This window comes from Chionomys nivalis, chromosome 1, assembly GCF_950005125.1.
Source record: "Chionomys nivalis chromosome 1, mChiNiv1.1, whole genome shotgun sequence".
Lineage (NCBI taxonomy): Eukaryota > Metazoa > Chordata > Mammalia > Rodentia > Cricetidae > Chionomys > Chionomys nivalis.
Window position 1 is genome coordinate 162,780,708 of NC_080086.1, and position 14,281 is coordinate 162,794,988.

Sequence of the window (14,281 nt, forward strand, 5' to 3'; positions counted from 1 at the left end):
TGTTTTCTTCCTTGCTTCCATTTCAGTTTTCAATTCTTGGACTGTTTCCATTACCTGTTTGATCGTTTTTTCTTGGCTTCCCAGGGTATCATTTACGTATTTACTCATTTCTTCAAACTTTTTGTTATACTTCTCATCCATTTCTATGAGGGCGTTTTTTACATGTTGTTTAAGGGACTCTATTGCTTTCAAAAAGTCAGTTTTTTCCTCTTCTCCTGTGTTAGGGTTTTCAAGTCCTTCTGATGTAAGATCATTGGGTTCTGGTGTTTTCATGTTGTTTTTCAGATTGTTGGGTGAATTCTTGCCTTGGCGTCTGCCCATCTCCTCTTATCGATGCTATCTATTGGGTTTGATTTAATTGTAGCGGGGCAATCTGCTCTCAGTGTGGGCTTCACTGTTTCTTGCCCACACTATCCCGCATCCAGTGCCTCCGCCGCCTGGGCCCGCCTGCCTGCCAGTGCCTCCACCGCCCGGGCCTGCCTGCCTGCCAGTGCCTCCACCGCCCGGGCTTGTCTGCCTGCCGGTGCCTCCGCCGCCCAGGCCTGCCTGCACGCCGGTGCCTCCGCCGCCTAGGCCTGCCTGCGCGCCCGTGTTTCTGCCGCCTAGGCCTGCCTGCCGATGCCTCCGCCACCTGGGCCTGCCTGCCGGTGCCTCCGCCGCCCGGGCCCGCCTGCCCGCCGGTGCCTTCGCCGCCCAGGCCCGCCTGCCCGCCGGTGCCTCTGCCGCCCTGGCCCGCCTGCGCGCCGGTGCTTCCGCCGCCCGGGCCTGCCTGCCGGTGCCTCCGCCGCCTGGGCCTGCCTGCGTGCCGGTGCTTCTGCCGCCTAGGCCTGCCTGCCGGTGCCTCCGCCGCCCGGGCCTGCCTGTGCGCCGGTGCCTCCGCCGCCCGGACTTGCCTGCCTGCCGGTGCCTCCGCCGCCCGGGCCTGCCTGCGCGCCGGTGCTTCCGCCGCCTAGGCCTGCCTGCCGGTGCCTCCGCCGCCTGGGCCTGCCTCGATAACCTTTTTCTTTAATTAATTAATTAATTTAAATATCAACCACAGTTTCCCATCCCTCCTCTCCTCCCATTCCCTTCCCCATATCCTATCTACCCACCCCCATCCACTCCTCAGAAAGGGTAAGTCTTCCCATGGGAAGTCAACAAAGTCTGGCAGAACCGAGCTCCTCCCCACTACATCAAGGAGGAGCAAGACATCCCACCATTGGGAATGGGTTCCAAAAAGTCCTGATCCCACTGCTAGGGGCCTCACAAACAGACCAAGCTACACAACTGTCACCCACACGCAGAGGGCCAAGGTCAGTCTCATGCAGGCTCCCCAGCTGTTGATCTAACATCTGTGAGCTCCCACACGCTTGGGTCAGCTGTCTCTGTGGATTTCTCCATCATGATCTTGACCCACCTTGCTCACATAATTCCTCCTTCCTCTCTTCCATGGCAATTTTATTCCTTCCTTCCATTGCTTTTAAGAATCAGAATGTTGATATTGCTCTCCAGGGCCATATTTTTGTCCTTTCTAAGGCTTAAGTCCAGGTTGCTTGTGATTTTTTTTTGCTATAAAACATACAAACAAACAATGTTATAATGAATACCCTTGTATATTTATCTGTATATGAATATAAATGTGGAAAAATTCTCAGAAAGAAAATTTCTGTCAATGTCTTTAAATTTTTGATACTGTCAAATTGTTCTCTAAAGAACCTCCACCAATTTACCTACCCACTACAAGTGCCAGAAGGGCTTCTTTAAGACAAGACGCTAAGAAATAAGAAAGGATGCCAGGCAAGTCATGGAAAGGACATGCTTTTTGTCTTTCATACTCCCATGAAGCATTGTTAGTGATATTTTAGGGGTCCATGGGTGCTGTAGTGGAGAGGACAGAACAGTTACGCTTTCCTCAGAGGGGACATCTCTCAGAATCTGGATTTATTTTTGGCCACTCATTGACATGTTTCTGCATTCACTGGGGAATCATGGCTTCCCTCAGAAATGACCCATTTGCTGCTGACTCTTTGGGTGGTCTCTCAGCTCTCATGGTTTCCTGGAAAACTATAGGATGTAAACCACCAAGCTAGAGTCATATGCTATGTTATTTGGGAAAGTATATGGGCCAAAAATGTGGCTTTCATTTTATTGTTAATGTTTGAATTTTTATTATGCAGAAATTTCAAGCATATAAAAGATAAATAGTATGAGATGGTCCCATGGCTATATCTACCCATCTTCCATTGTCACCAACTCATGACCTGTCTTGTTCCTCTATACCCTACCAATCACATGACTCTTAAATTATATTAAGGCAAATCCAACACTCATAATTTCATCCATAACCCAATGTCTCAAACATATTTAAGTGTCTATTTTAATTCATATGCTCTTTAAAAAACTAACATATTCACATTGCCATTAGTATATGTAACTAATTTTAGTGTGCTCAATCCAGTGAGTGCTCAAATTTCCAATCACCTCTCACAACTTTTAACCTGATTTTTAAATAACAGAAAAACTAATATTCAGGGTCAGAAGAGTTGTGTTCACATCCCAGCTGTCACCCCTTTCTCCTTGGGTAACTTTAGATAATTGTCACGGTCCCTTTGCCTCTGCTTATGAGAAGTTTAGGGCTTTCTAAAGCCAATTAATCTAAATACTATGAGCTGCTGCTGATGATGATGAGAAGAAAAGAAGAGCAAAAGCCCCACTGTAATAATGGAAACCAGTGTCACCTTTTATATAACTTCTATATTACTGACCAGATCAATAATTGTCCACTGAATTCAATAAAAGTTACAAAAGTCTGTCTACTCTCATCCCCGTGAAAGAGACAAGTTAGGGTCAGGAGATCATTATTGTCTGTTCTTGGTAGATAAGTGCTTTTCAAAATGAAGTAGATATTGGAGCTTCTTTGAATTCAAGATCCATAATTTCTTTCTTGCCATGCTGAGGATAAAGCACAGGCAAGCACTCTGGTATTGGACTATACTGTTGGCTTTAAGGTATTTATACTCAATATAGTATTTATTTAAACATTACAGGTTCTCCTTTAGAATAACCTCCTGTAAGCTAGGAGCCTGTGAGTATGGAAGAGAGAGGAAGAATTTGTCCATGATTCCAAGCAAAGTCACAAGTATCCCTAATGTCCTATGAGAAAATAGACAGATATCAACTATGAAGTGCTCAATATCCAGAAGGTTCTAAACTGGACCCCATTCCCCCCCACACACACTCAATTTCTATTAGCAGCAGTTTGCTGTCATAAAGAAATAAGGGACCTTGCTTTGAAATTTAGAGGACAGAGTAAAAAAGGAGAAAATAACTATGCTGTTTTGCTTTCTGTTTCTACAACAAAATAATTTGGTGATTTTATAGATAGGTAATTTACAAAGAAAGGGTTTATCTGGTTTATGATTCTGGAGACCGAGAAGCCCAAGAGCTTACATTGGCCCCTTCTCTGAAGCTGGTTATGGCCTTCCTGCAGCACTGCGACATGGTGTAAGAAATCACATGATAAGACAGAGCACACACATGTACCAAAGGTTCACCTTTATAGCAAACATACATCACTGATGCCCATGGACCCTTTAATTACGAGTGGACCAATCTATCTGTGAAGGTTCTGGCCTTATGACCCAGTCCTCTTTCACAGGTCCCATCTTGAAACCATTCACATCCATTTAAGGAAAAAGTTCCTAAAACACGAAGTTTATGGAACCAATTCAAAGTATAGCGACATAAATAAAGACATATGGACAGGACAGTGGAAGTGTTACTGAAAACTCTCAGGAAGTTGACAAAACACCAAAAGGCGATCGCCATAGTCTTTCTTTGATCCCTGTGGGGTGAGGTGGGGTGGGGCATGGTGGAACAGTAGGGGAAAGAGAGAGGAGGAGGCACTGATTCTAAAGGAGTATCTATCTGCATGTCTCCTCTGCTCTAACGAGGACCGTGGAAAGCGCCTGTAGTGCTCATCAGTCTCTAGAAGTGGCAGCTGATGGCAGAGAAAGCGTTGAAGAAAGGAGAGGAGCAGGTGGTTTCTCTTTCATTTGAAGTCAACACTTTCAGAGTCTGAAGAGGCTGGAATTCTGCTATCCTGATAGTTTTCCTCATTCCCGTCTCTGCCCTTCATCTTGAGCCCAAGTGTCTGCATGTCGAGACAGGAATCCAATCATCCAAGACCTGTTCAAAGATCGCAAGCAAAACACCTGCTGCTTCCCAAGAGGTCATGGGGAGGAGAAAGATGAGGAGGAAGGAGGCATGTGTGTGTAGGAGGGTCTTTATGTAGATGACCTTGAGAGAACTTGCGTGGATCTGTAGGGAGACTCGTTACTAGGGACCTTGGCTGACTGTGATTGGTTCAGAGCAAGCAACTGAAGATTCATGATTACCTTGGCAACCAGATAACAGGAAAAGCAGTTACTTGGCAATTTTTACAGCCTCCTCTCTTCTCCCTGCATGTGATGTTTAGCCCACTGCAACACATATATCAACATTCTCCCCTCAATAATAAGCTCCTAGGATCACAAGACTCTGCATGGAGAGAAATGAGGGGGAAATGAGGAAAACAGAAACCACAGACATGGGGGCAGAGAAACCGTGTTTTCAAGACACAAGTGAGGGTCAGAGATGAGCCCTTCTCATTGACGACAAGATTCGGAATGGAGAGAAGCAAAGCAGGGATAACCTGGACCATGCCAGGTAACACAATGCACGTATTCGCAGAGGAATGAGCAGAACTGACTGCCGTTTCTGCCTCTGTCCTTTCCCTCCCTTCTTGGGGAGGGGCCTTGCCGTGGAGACTCACCTTAAGCTGTCTGTGTCCACAGGGTCCTTTCATTTCTTTACTGATGACACACAGTCGTGCATGCCTACGATTTCCCAGGCACTGCGCTAGGCCTTGGGGCTTCAAGTCAAACACAGAGTTCTTGCATCACTGAATGTAGCCTGTCAGTAGGGGAGACTCATTTTTAAACAGGGAGCCAAGAGGGCTGACCACCTGGTCTTGGATAGCTAATTGGGAGCGTTCTTCCCTGGGGATGACTATTTTCTCCCACTCCCAGCATTCCTTAGTGGCCTGGAGTTTCGAATCTAAGGCTGGGCACTTGCTATTTCCATCTTTCCGAGTAGCACGTCCGTTGGAGTCATCTTTGTTCAGGTCTTGTTTAGGCAGTCATGTTATTGTGGCTTCATGGGCATAGCTTCCAAGACATTTCTAAGAGACACAATCTCACAACACACTTCCTGTTCCTCTGGCTCTTACAATCTTTCTGCTCCTCTTCTGCAATATTCCCTGAGACTTGGGTATGGGAGTTGTGTTGTAGACGGATCAGTTGGGGCAGGAAACCACAGTATCACTTGTTCTCTGTATTTTAATTGGTGGTGGTTTTCTGTAATAGTCTCTTGGCCAACCCTGAAATCATATACATACAAATAACATTGTATTGACCGAGAAGATTATATTTATATATTTAGAAATACATATGTGTTTCAAAAATTAAGGAAAAACATATCATAGGTCATGAATTTGAGAGAGATCAAGGTGAAAGGGTATGTAGGAGGGATTAGAGGGAAAAAAGTAAAAGGGGAAATGATATGATTATAGTACAATTTCAAAAAAAATAAGTGAGATAATACAAGAGTTTCACATTAGAATCAATGCATGCTGCAAAGCAAGGCCCAGACTCACTTTTGTTTGGAGGTCAGGGAAGGGCTCTGAGGAAGTGTCAGTGGAGTCCCCAGGAGAGGGATAGTTGGGTGTGTGGGGTGGGAAGGGTGGTGAGGTAGGGAAGCTGAGCACTGTTTGAAGAAATGGAGTTAGACCGAAGTGGCTTCCGATGAGTGTAAGGAGAGTTACAAGAATGAGAGTCCATAGAGAAGTCAGATGAAGTAAGGGCTTGGCAGTTTAGAGATGTTTGGGTTTAATTTCAGTCCAATAGAAAACCACTGAGAAGTCTTTAGCTTGATGAGATGGGATTTATAATTTCAACATGGTTGCCAGGGGATAGATCAGATGGGAGGTACCAGGATGGAAGGATGCGGATTTCTTGGTGCATTGTTTCGATCCAGATGAGAGATGATGGGGACCAGGTGAAGAATACATAAGGCTTTCCCACCACAAGGCCTGGACTCCAAGCCCTTTAATGTTTGCTTGTCCATTCTCTTTAAGAAGCATGAATCTGGAACAAAATGGGAAGATTTGGATTTGTGGAAGGAAATCTAAAAGTAGCCACTAGATACTAAACCTAAAGACTTTTAAGCATTTTTGAAGTTATAAGTTGCAAGTTGGAAAGAAAAACACACTGGGGTTGCCAAAAACCATTGTATTTTGGAGCCACAGAAATGTGGGTCTAGAAACCTCTTTCTACATTCCAGCTGCGTGGACCTCAAGAATGACAGCTACCTGTGTGAGTCACTGTCTCATCAGCAAAGATGTGTGAAAGTCATGCTCCCCACACAGGATCACAGTAAGAGGTGGCCGAAAAAACACACTAATGGCCTTACTTGGAGTCTAAGCTTGAGTAAACCTAAGTGTGTGGCTGGAAACTCCTGGAGAAGTGACCAAAGGTGGCTGCTGCATCAGGCCTTTGAATAGCTGGCTCTGAAGGAGGCAAGAGTGGCTAGCAATGGAAAAGCGAGAGTCCATGGTTACTGGGCTTCTAGATGCTAAAATGTTTTAAGTTTGTCATGGCAAAGTAACACATACATTGGGTGGCTTACACAACAGATTTTTTTTTCTTTTGCCTCCCATTTTTGAGGCTGGAAGTTTGGGTTCAAGATCAGATAGGATGGTTCTTGCTGAGACTTCAAGGGAGAATCCAGTCCAGGCTTCTCTCTGCAGCGTTTGGAGTGTGTTGGTTGTTCTTGGAGCTCCCCAGCTTATAGAATTGTTACCCTGACCTCTGCCTTCACATTCCTATGGCATTTCCCCTGTGTGTGCATCTTTGTGTTCCAGTTTCCTGTTTGAGGTAGGAGCTCATTTGCAAAAGCTTTCTTTCTTTCCCTCTGAAATAGTTTAAAAGCCATTCCATATTTTAATTTCAAAAAAGCCTTTAGGATAAGAAGAACTGTGTTATTCTAGAAGAAAATGCATATTCTAGGACATGCAATATTCAATACGATGAATCTACACTTGGCCTTCAAAATAGCTAAGGATAGATTTTATTTTTGCTTAGTCCTAATTTTAGTGTAGATGAAGCTCAATCTTTCAGCATTTGGAAGTTATATTATATTAAAAGGTAAGCCTTGGGCCTCTGGGAGCTAGAATCCAAATTCTCAAGCCCAGATAGATAGCACACTTTCTGAAGGCCATTTGGTTTTATGACCAATCAGTTCAGAATTAATGAGAACTACTTTGCATAGCTATCACTTTATCATCTAAAACTGTACCTTGTGAGAATTCTCCCCAATTCACCTTGTAGGTATAGATTATCAAAGTCAATTTTTTTTTGGTTCCTAACTCTTTACTGTTTTAGCCTATGAACCTCAGACCTCAGAGATAATTAACTTTTAGGACCCTCAATTTTGGAGCATGTATCAGATTAAATTAAAACCATCAGTCAAATTGGGGTTATGGCTCAGTGTTTCAGTGCTTATGTATGATGTACAAGGCCTAGATTAGATCCTATAGCAGAAATTAATTAAGAAAGAAAACCAGTGATTACTCTGGTAAACACTCACAGCACCTGGAGACTGCTGGGGGTTTTGCCAAACTAACTTTGGATGCTACTGTGGGGTAAGGGACTTATAGAATAAGAAAAAGAAATCATGCTGACTGCACAAATAGCTTCATCTCCTGGAGTGTTGCTTTTTTTTTTTTTTTTTTTTTTTTTTGGTTCTTGAGTGATTTTCACTAGAAAAACGTGTACAAATGTCTGTCAAGTTAGGTATCTACCTGATAGCAAATTAAAGAAATCATTCTACTCAAGTCCAGCTTGGTGAAGCAATGAATTTATTATGGTTACTTACAGGAGCATGACTGACACATGCAACTATATCATCTAAGTCCCCCCACCAGCATGTGTGATGACTCCCAAAAGCTTCATCCCTGGAGCTCCCTACACAGTTTTCAGGAGGTCCAGATTCTTCTCTCTCCGCAATTGTTTGCTGTTTGCATAATCTTATAGGTAGGCATAGGAGTCCTGTCTGCTCCCTGAGCTCCTTGAGTTGGATAAGCCTCCCTCTCCTCTCCAGGTGAGTATGGTTCAAGGAGGAAGAAATAGCCACCCAAGACTTCTCGGCACATAACAGAGTTCTTATGAACAAGATCCTCAGATGACACGTGATGATCAAGTTTAAAAATTTCCAGTTTTTGTTGTCCTCAAAGGCTCTTCAGTCATGAAAACTATTTGTGGTCTCTAAAGTACAGAGCAATGAAATTTTATTGTCATAAACGAAAACCTTGCAGTCTTGCTCAGATGGCTGAAAACTCCTGTTGGCTTGGGGCCATTATGGCCGAGCTATTAATGTTAATTCCATTCAGAACTATGCTTGAATGGCAATCTCACTGGTTTGTCTGAGGGCTAAAGGGCATCAAAAGAATTTCAATTTTATTTCGAAATTCTAACTCACACTAAGAAGTTAATTTGGGGTAGAAAATGAAAACAATGACTTGTCAATACGACAGTGTGGTAAAGCCCTTGTTTTGAATTCCATGCTTCATATAAACAACACGGTGGAATAAAATCGGATCAATTAGAATGCATTCAGCTGCAGAATATTTGTTTACTATGTAAAGATGTGTTATATGTGTTTATTTTGTGGACTATTTGTTTAACTATATAAATATATGTTGCATTTATTCAATTATGTAAAGATGTATTGCTGTTTCATCCTGCCTGCCTAAGGCACCTGATTGGCTTAGTAAGAAGCTGAATGGAGGAGGTATAGGCAGAACTTCCAAGCAGGAAGGAGAAATATAGGCTTAAGGATGAAAGAAAAGGAGACAGGGGGATGCTAGGGGACAGACAGACAGACATGGAGGAAGCATAAAAGTAGGGTATGTGAATGAAGGAAAGGTAAAAAGGCCTACAGCATAATATAGATGAATAGAAACAGGTTAAATTTAATTAAAAGAGCAAATAAGAAAAGCCTAAGCTAAGGTTGACTATTTATAATTAATTAATAATCTCTGTATCTTTATTTGAGAGTTGGTCGGTAGCCCAAGAAAATTCCAACTACAAATGGCATTCAACATGGGTACTGAATTTCCACATAGGGCCTGAAAAAGCTGGAAAAAAGGGATACAGCTCATTTAAGAGGTACTGCTGTGCAGCAGAGCACTTAAGCAGCCAGCATGCTAAGCAGAAAAAGCAAGCTAAGTAAAATTGCCTGCCACATGTGGGCACCAACTTCCTAGAGTTGGGACAGTTATATGCAGCTCTTGGTTGAAGACAGCTCCCAGTTAAATTCAGCTCTTGGCCAGGCCCTTAAGTTTAAGGCTCAACTCTCACAGACATAAATAGGGGGCAGAACCAGTCACCAGAGCCTCTAGGTGGAGGGTCTAGCACCTACTTAGATCACAAGATCAGAGAACGCTACAGGTGCACAGTAAAACAGGTCCAGATTGAAAAAGACCTTATAAAAAGTTACAGTGTGTGTAGATGCTTAAGAAAGAAAAGAAACTGGATATAGACAGTCATAGAAAAAAATAGTTTAAAAATAATTAAGTGAAGTCTTTAAAGAACGAGTAAAGTTATATAAAAAGTATAAGCTATGTAAAGCTGAAAAATACACAGTGAGTCTGGATCTTCTATGGTGCTTTGTTGACTTTGAATTTTTTGAATGATGGTGAATGAGCAACAGCTGCTGAGAGACAAGGGATTGTAAAAGAAATTGCTGAATTAAACCAGCCTCGATACTTTAGGGATATTTTAACTTTAAAATGGAATTCGGAAAATGTATTGCATTGTGGGAGAGTTTATGCTTTTGTTTTCATGGGAAATAAAAAACTGTGGATTCCTTCAAAATTAGTAGAGACCAGATTTGATCTTGGCTACAGACATAAAGAAAGAAATCTAGAAAAACTACAAGACAGGTGACCTATATGCTGATCCCATCACATGGGAACATCTCTGAAACTGAATGAGACAAGATAAATCTTGTTGGTTACAGAATCCTCATGACTTAATATTACATTCCATCCTCCATATGGCATGGAGAGAGGTTTGGTTATAAGGTTCAAACAAACTTATAAAGTTGAGAGACATATTTTATCTTCTCAAACATAAAACAAAAAAAAATCTTTGACTGGCTTGTGTACAATGCACAGCCCATACTTGTGTTAAGACAGATAGATATGTTACCTTTGAAAGTCTGTGTGATTTCAGAGCAAGAGGCCCAATCACCAATAAAAATGGGTGACCCAGGTGATCTAGTCTTTCAGAGTGCCTTTGCTGTAGTTTCCTCAGAGTTCTGTGTTCAGAAAAACTTCAAGGCTGCTAGCTGAGATGGCCTAGCCTCACAGACTATTCTAGACAGGACTTCAGATAAGCCCGGCATTTCCATTACACAGAGATTGGATGTGGTGGTTTGAAAAAAAAAGGTCCCAAAAGGGAGTGGCACTATTAAGTGTGGCCTTGTTGCAAGAATTGTGTCACTATAGAGCAGGCTTTAATGTCTCCTTTGTTTAATTTTCACTCAATGTGAAAGTCAGTTGACTTCCTGTTGACTTCTGGTCAAGATGTAGCCTAGCATCATGTTTGCCTGCATGCTGCCATGCTCCCCATCATGAAGATAATAGACTGAATCTCTGAAACTGTAAGTTACCACGTCAATTAAATGTTTTCTTTGTAAGGGTTATTGTGATCATAATGTCTCTTCACAGCAATAAATAAAACACCTAACTAAGACACTGGACAACAAATATAGCTAGTTATTTTAGGACTTGACCATTATTTCAATTTTCCCAGGTTCTCCTGGGGATGTTGTCATCCCCAGACAACAGCAAGCAGTCTATAGAACATAATGCCCACATTCCCAAGAGGTGGAGTGGGTAGTTTTTAATCATTCATCAGGTTATGGACATTTGTCATTGTTTAGTGAGGATAAAGGAATATAGGATATAAAGACAATGATTCATGTTAAATATTTTACATTGGTATAAATTTTTTGTATAATGACACAAATTTAAGGTTATTTTTGTTATGTCATATATATGTTTGTACTCTTGCTTAAGGCATTGTTTCTATAAAGTTCATTTTAAAATGTAATATAATGTTCTAGTCCTTAAAAGCTATTATTAAAAACTGTTTGGGATAATTTAAAAATATAGGTTAGTAGTTATTCATCTATAACAATAAAACTTGTAGTCATATTAGTGATGTTTTCAAGGTTAAACAGATATATTTTAGATAGATAGATAGAAAGATAGATAGATAGATAGATAGATAGATTTTAGATAGATAGATAGAAAGATAGATAGATAGATGAGCTTCAAATGCTCCAGAGACCTACAGAATATTAAATTTAAGATGTTTAATAACCTAAGGCTTTTCATGTCAGTGAGACACATCTGCTCCTGGCAGCACCAATTTACTTCATAAAAGGATGATGGGTGCCAAAGATCCTCAATATGGAGTTTGCTTCCATTGTGGCAAAACTAGCCATTTAGGCAAGAAACTGCCCAAGCAGAATGCAAAGAAATAGGCTACCAAACTTTGCTAAGACAAAGTAAGACAGTCTTTCAAAATTCCTGCTTCAGAGAAACATCTGTCAGAAGTTCTAGGCCCATAGGCCAAAGACGGATGACCCAATGTTGTAGAGAAACTTTGGGTGACTGTCCAGGCAGTCAGCTGCTTTTGTCATTTTTATGGTTTTGGCAGATACTTGCTCTGCACTTTCTTTTACTTAGGTAATATTATATTCTTCTAAGTTTTCTGATGGCGTTAAAGACAAGTAGTTATGGTTTTCCTTGTTAACAAATTCAGCAAAAAACTTACATAAGAGATGTAAAGTTTATAAGGTTGAGAAACATAAAATGTTAAAATGTTTACCTAAAAAATATTGTGAGGTCTAAAAAGATAATTTTAGGTTGGTAATACAAGTTAAGATAGAAAAGAAATTAGGTACACAACTTTGGACTCACCATGATAAGATAGATAATGAAGTATTTTCTCTGAATTTGCCAAATACAAATGGACTGGGTATTGTAAATTAATTCTTACTTGATAATTATTCTTACTATGCTAAAGCTAAAACCTTTCTTTTTACTTAAACAAATTGGGAAAATGTTGCCGAGTATTTGTTTAACTATGTAAAGATGTGTTGCATCTTTTTAATTATGCAAAGATGTATTGCTGTTTTACCTTGCCTGCCTAAAGCACCTGAATGGTCTAATAAAAAATTGAGTAACCAATAGTGACAGAAGAGGTATAGGCAGAACTTTTGGGCACTCAGTGTTAGTAGGAAGAGAAATTTAGGGGAAAAGAGAAGGAGACAACAGGGAGATGCCAGAGACCAGAAAGACAGACATGGATGAAGCAAGAAATTAGGACATACAGAATAAAAGAAAGGTAAAAATCTCGGAGATAAAACACAGATGAACAGAAACAGATTAAGTTAAAAGAGCTAATAGCCAAAGGCTAAGCATCCATAATTAATAATGTATTTATTTGGGATCTAGTTGGTGGCCCCCAAAAGTTCCAGCTACAGGACTCAGTTGCTCCCTCTACCATTCTTCCTCTATCTTGTGTTCAGAATTCTGACTCACAGATAGAAACCTGTGTCCCTGGAATGCAGACTGTTCTCACTTTCTTCCCTCCTTCGTGTTACTAGGGGACACCATTTTCCTACCACTCAAGGGCACACGCCCAGTAATTCCCATCCAGTTCTGGCTTCCTTTTCTCTTGATAACGTATCTCCATCCTGACTACTGCTTTTTTGCTCCTCCTGTACTCTGCTGCCAGCTTGAAAGCACTATTAGTTTGGCTCACCCAGGACTATGTCTGACACAACACATGTGCTCAAAAAAAACCATTTCACCCATAAGTAGCATTGCAAGTTTGGGAGGGGGAGTTGAACTGTTTTATTTCTTGTAGATTGGGTTGGGGAGATGGTCTCTTTAGTCTTGTGATAGCACTGGAAGCACCTTGGCTTTCCAGCAGCACCCTGAAGAGCTTCCTTTCCAATGTGGTCCTTCAGGAAGACTCTTGGTGTTTATTCTCGGTACTACCCCATCTGACTGGGTTTCATTAGCCAGCGGGACTTTCAACAGGTCATTGCAATTTTAATTATTTAATAAAAAACAATTACCTATAATACCTACTATATGTCAGTTACTCCTTTAAGAAAGTGCTCACAGGCAAAGAGGTCAAGACCATGAAGGGTTCATCCACTGAAATAGTTTACCTGAGCTAATGGGAGCTCACCAACTCCAGCCAGACTGGGAAGGAACAAGCATAGGACCAAACTAGTCCCTCTGAGTGTGGTTGACAGTTGCATGGCTAGGGCAGACTGAGGGGCCGCAGGTAGTGGCACTGGGATTTATTTGTACTGCATGTAATGGCTTTTGGGGATCCTATTCTCTTTGAATGTATTCCTTGCTCAGCCTAGATGTAGTAGGGAGGGCCTTGGACCTTCCACAAGGCAAAATGCCTTACCCTCTCTCTTAGGATTGGAGGGGCTAGGGTGGGAGGGTGTGTGGAGGGAATGGGAGGAGGGGAGGGAGTGGGAATTTGGATTGATTATTTTTTAAAAAAATCTAATAAAAATAAAATAAAACGAAAAGAAAGTGCTCATGAACTGAAGAGGTGGCTCAGTGGTGAAAAGCACATGCTGCACATCCAGAGGACCCAGGTTCAGTTCCCAGTACCCACACGATGTCTCATAACCAAATGCAACTATAATTCTAGGGGATCTGATGCCTCCTTTTTGTCTTTCCTGCACACTGCATGCACACACATCTATCCATTCAGGGGAAACACTCATACATATAGAACAAAAATAAATAAAATAATCAAAGTGGAGCCCTTTGTATTCTCACAACACCTTAGTGCAGTGGCTCTCAACCTTCCTAATGCTGCAACCCTTTAGTATGGTTCTTCATGCTGTGGTGACCTCCTCAACCATAAAACTATTTTCTTCACTACTTCATAGCTGTAATTTTTCTACTGTTACGAATAGTAATATAAGTATCTGATATGCAGATGGTCTTAGGCAATCTGTGGAAAGGTCATTCAAACCCAAAATGGGTCACGACCCACAGGTTGAGGACCACTGCTCTCGGGTCAGCGTTATTGTTATCCCCATTTATAGAGGAGGAGAGTGAGACTAATTGCTTTGCTCAAGGTTAAATGAG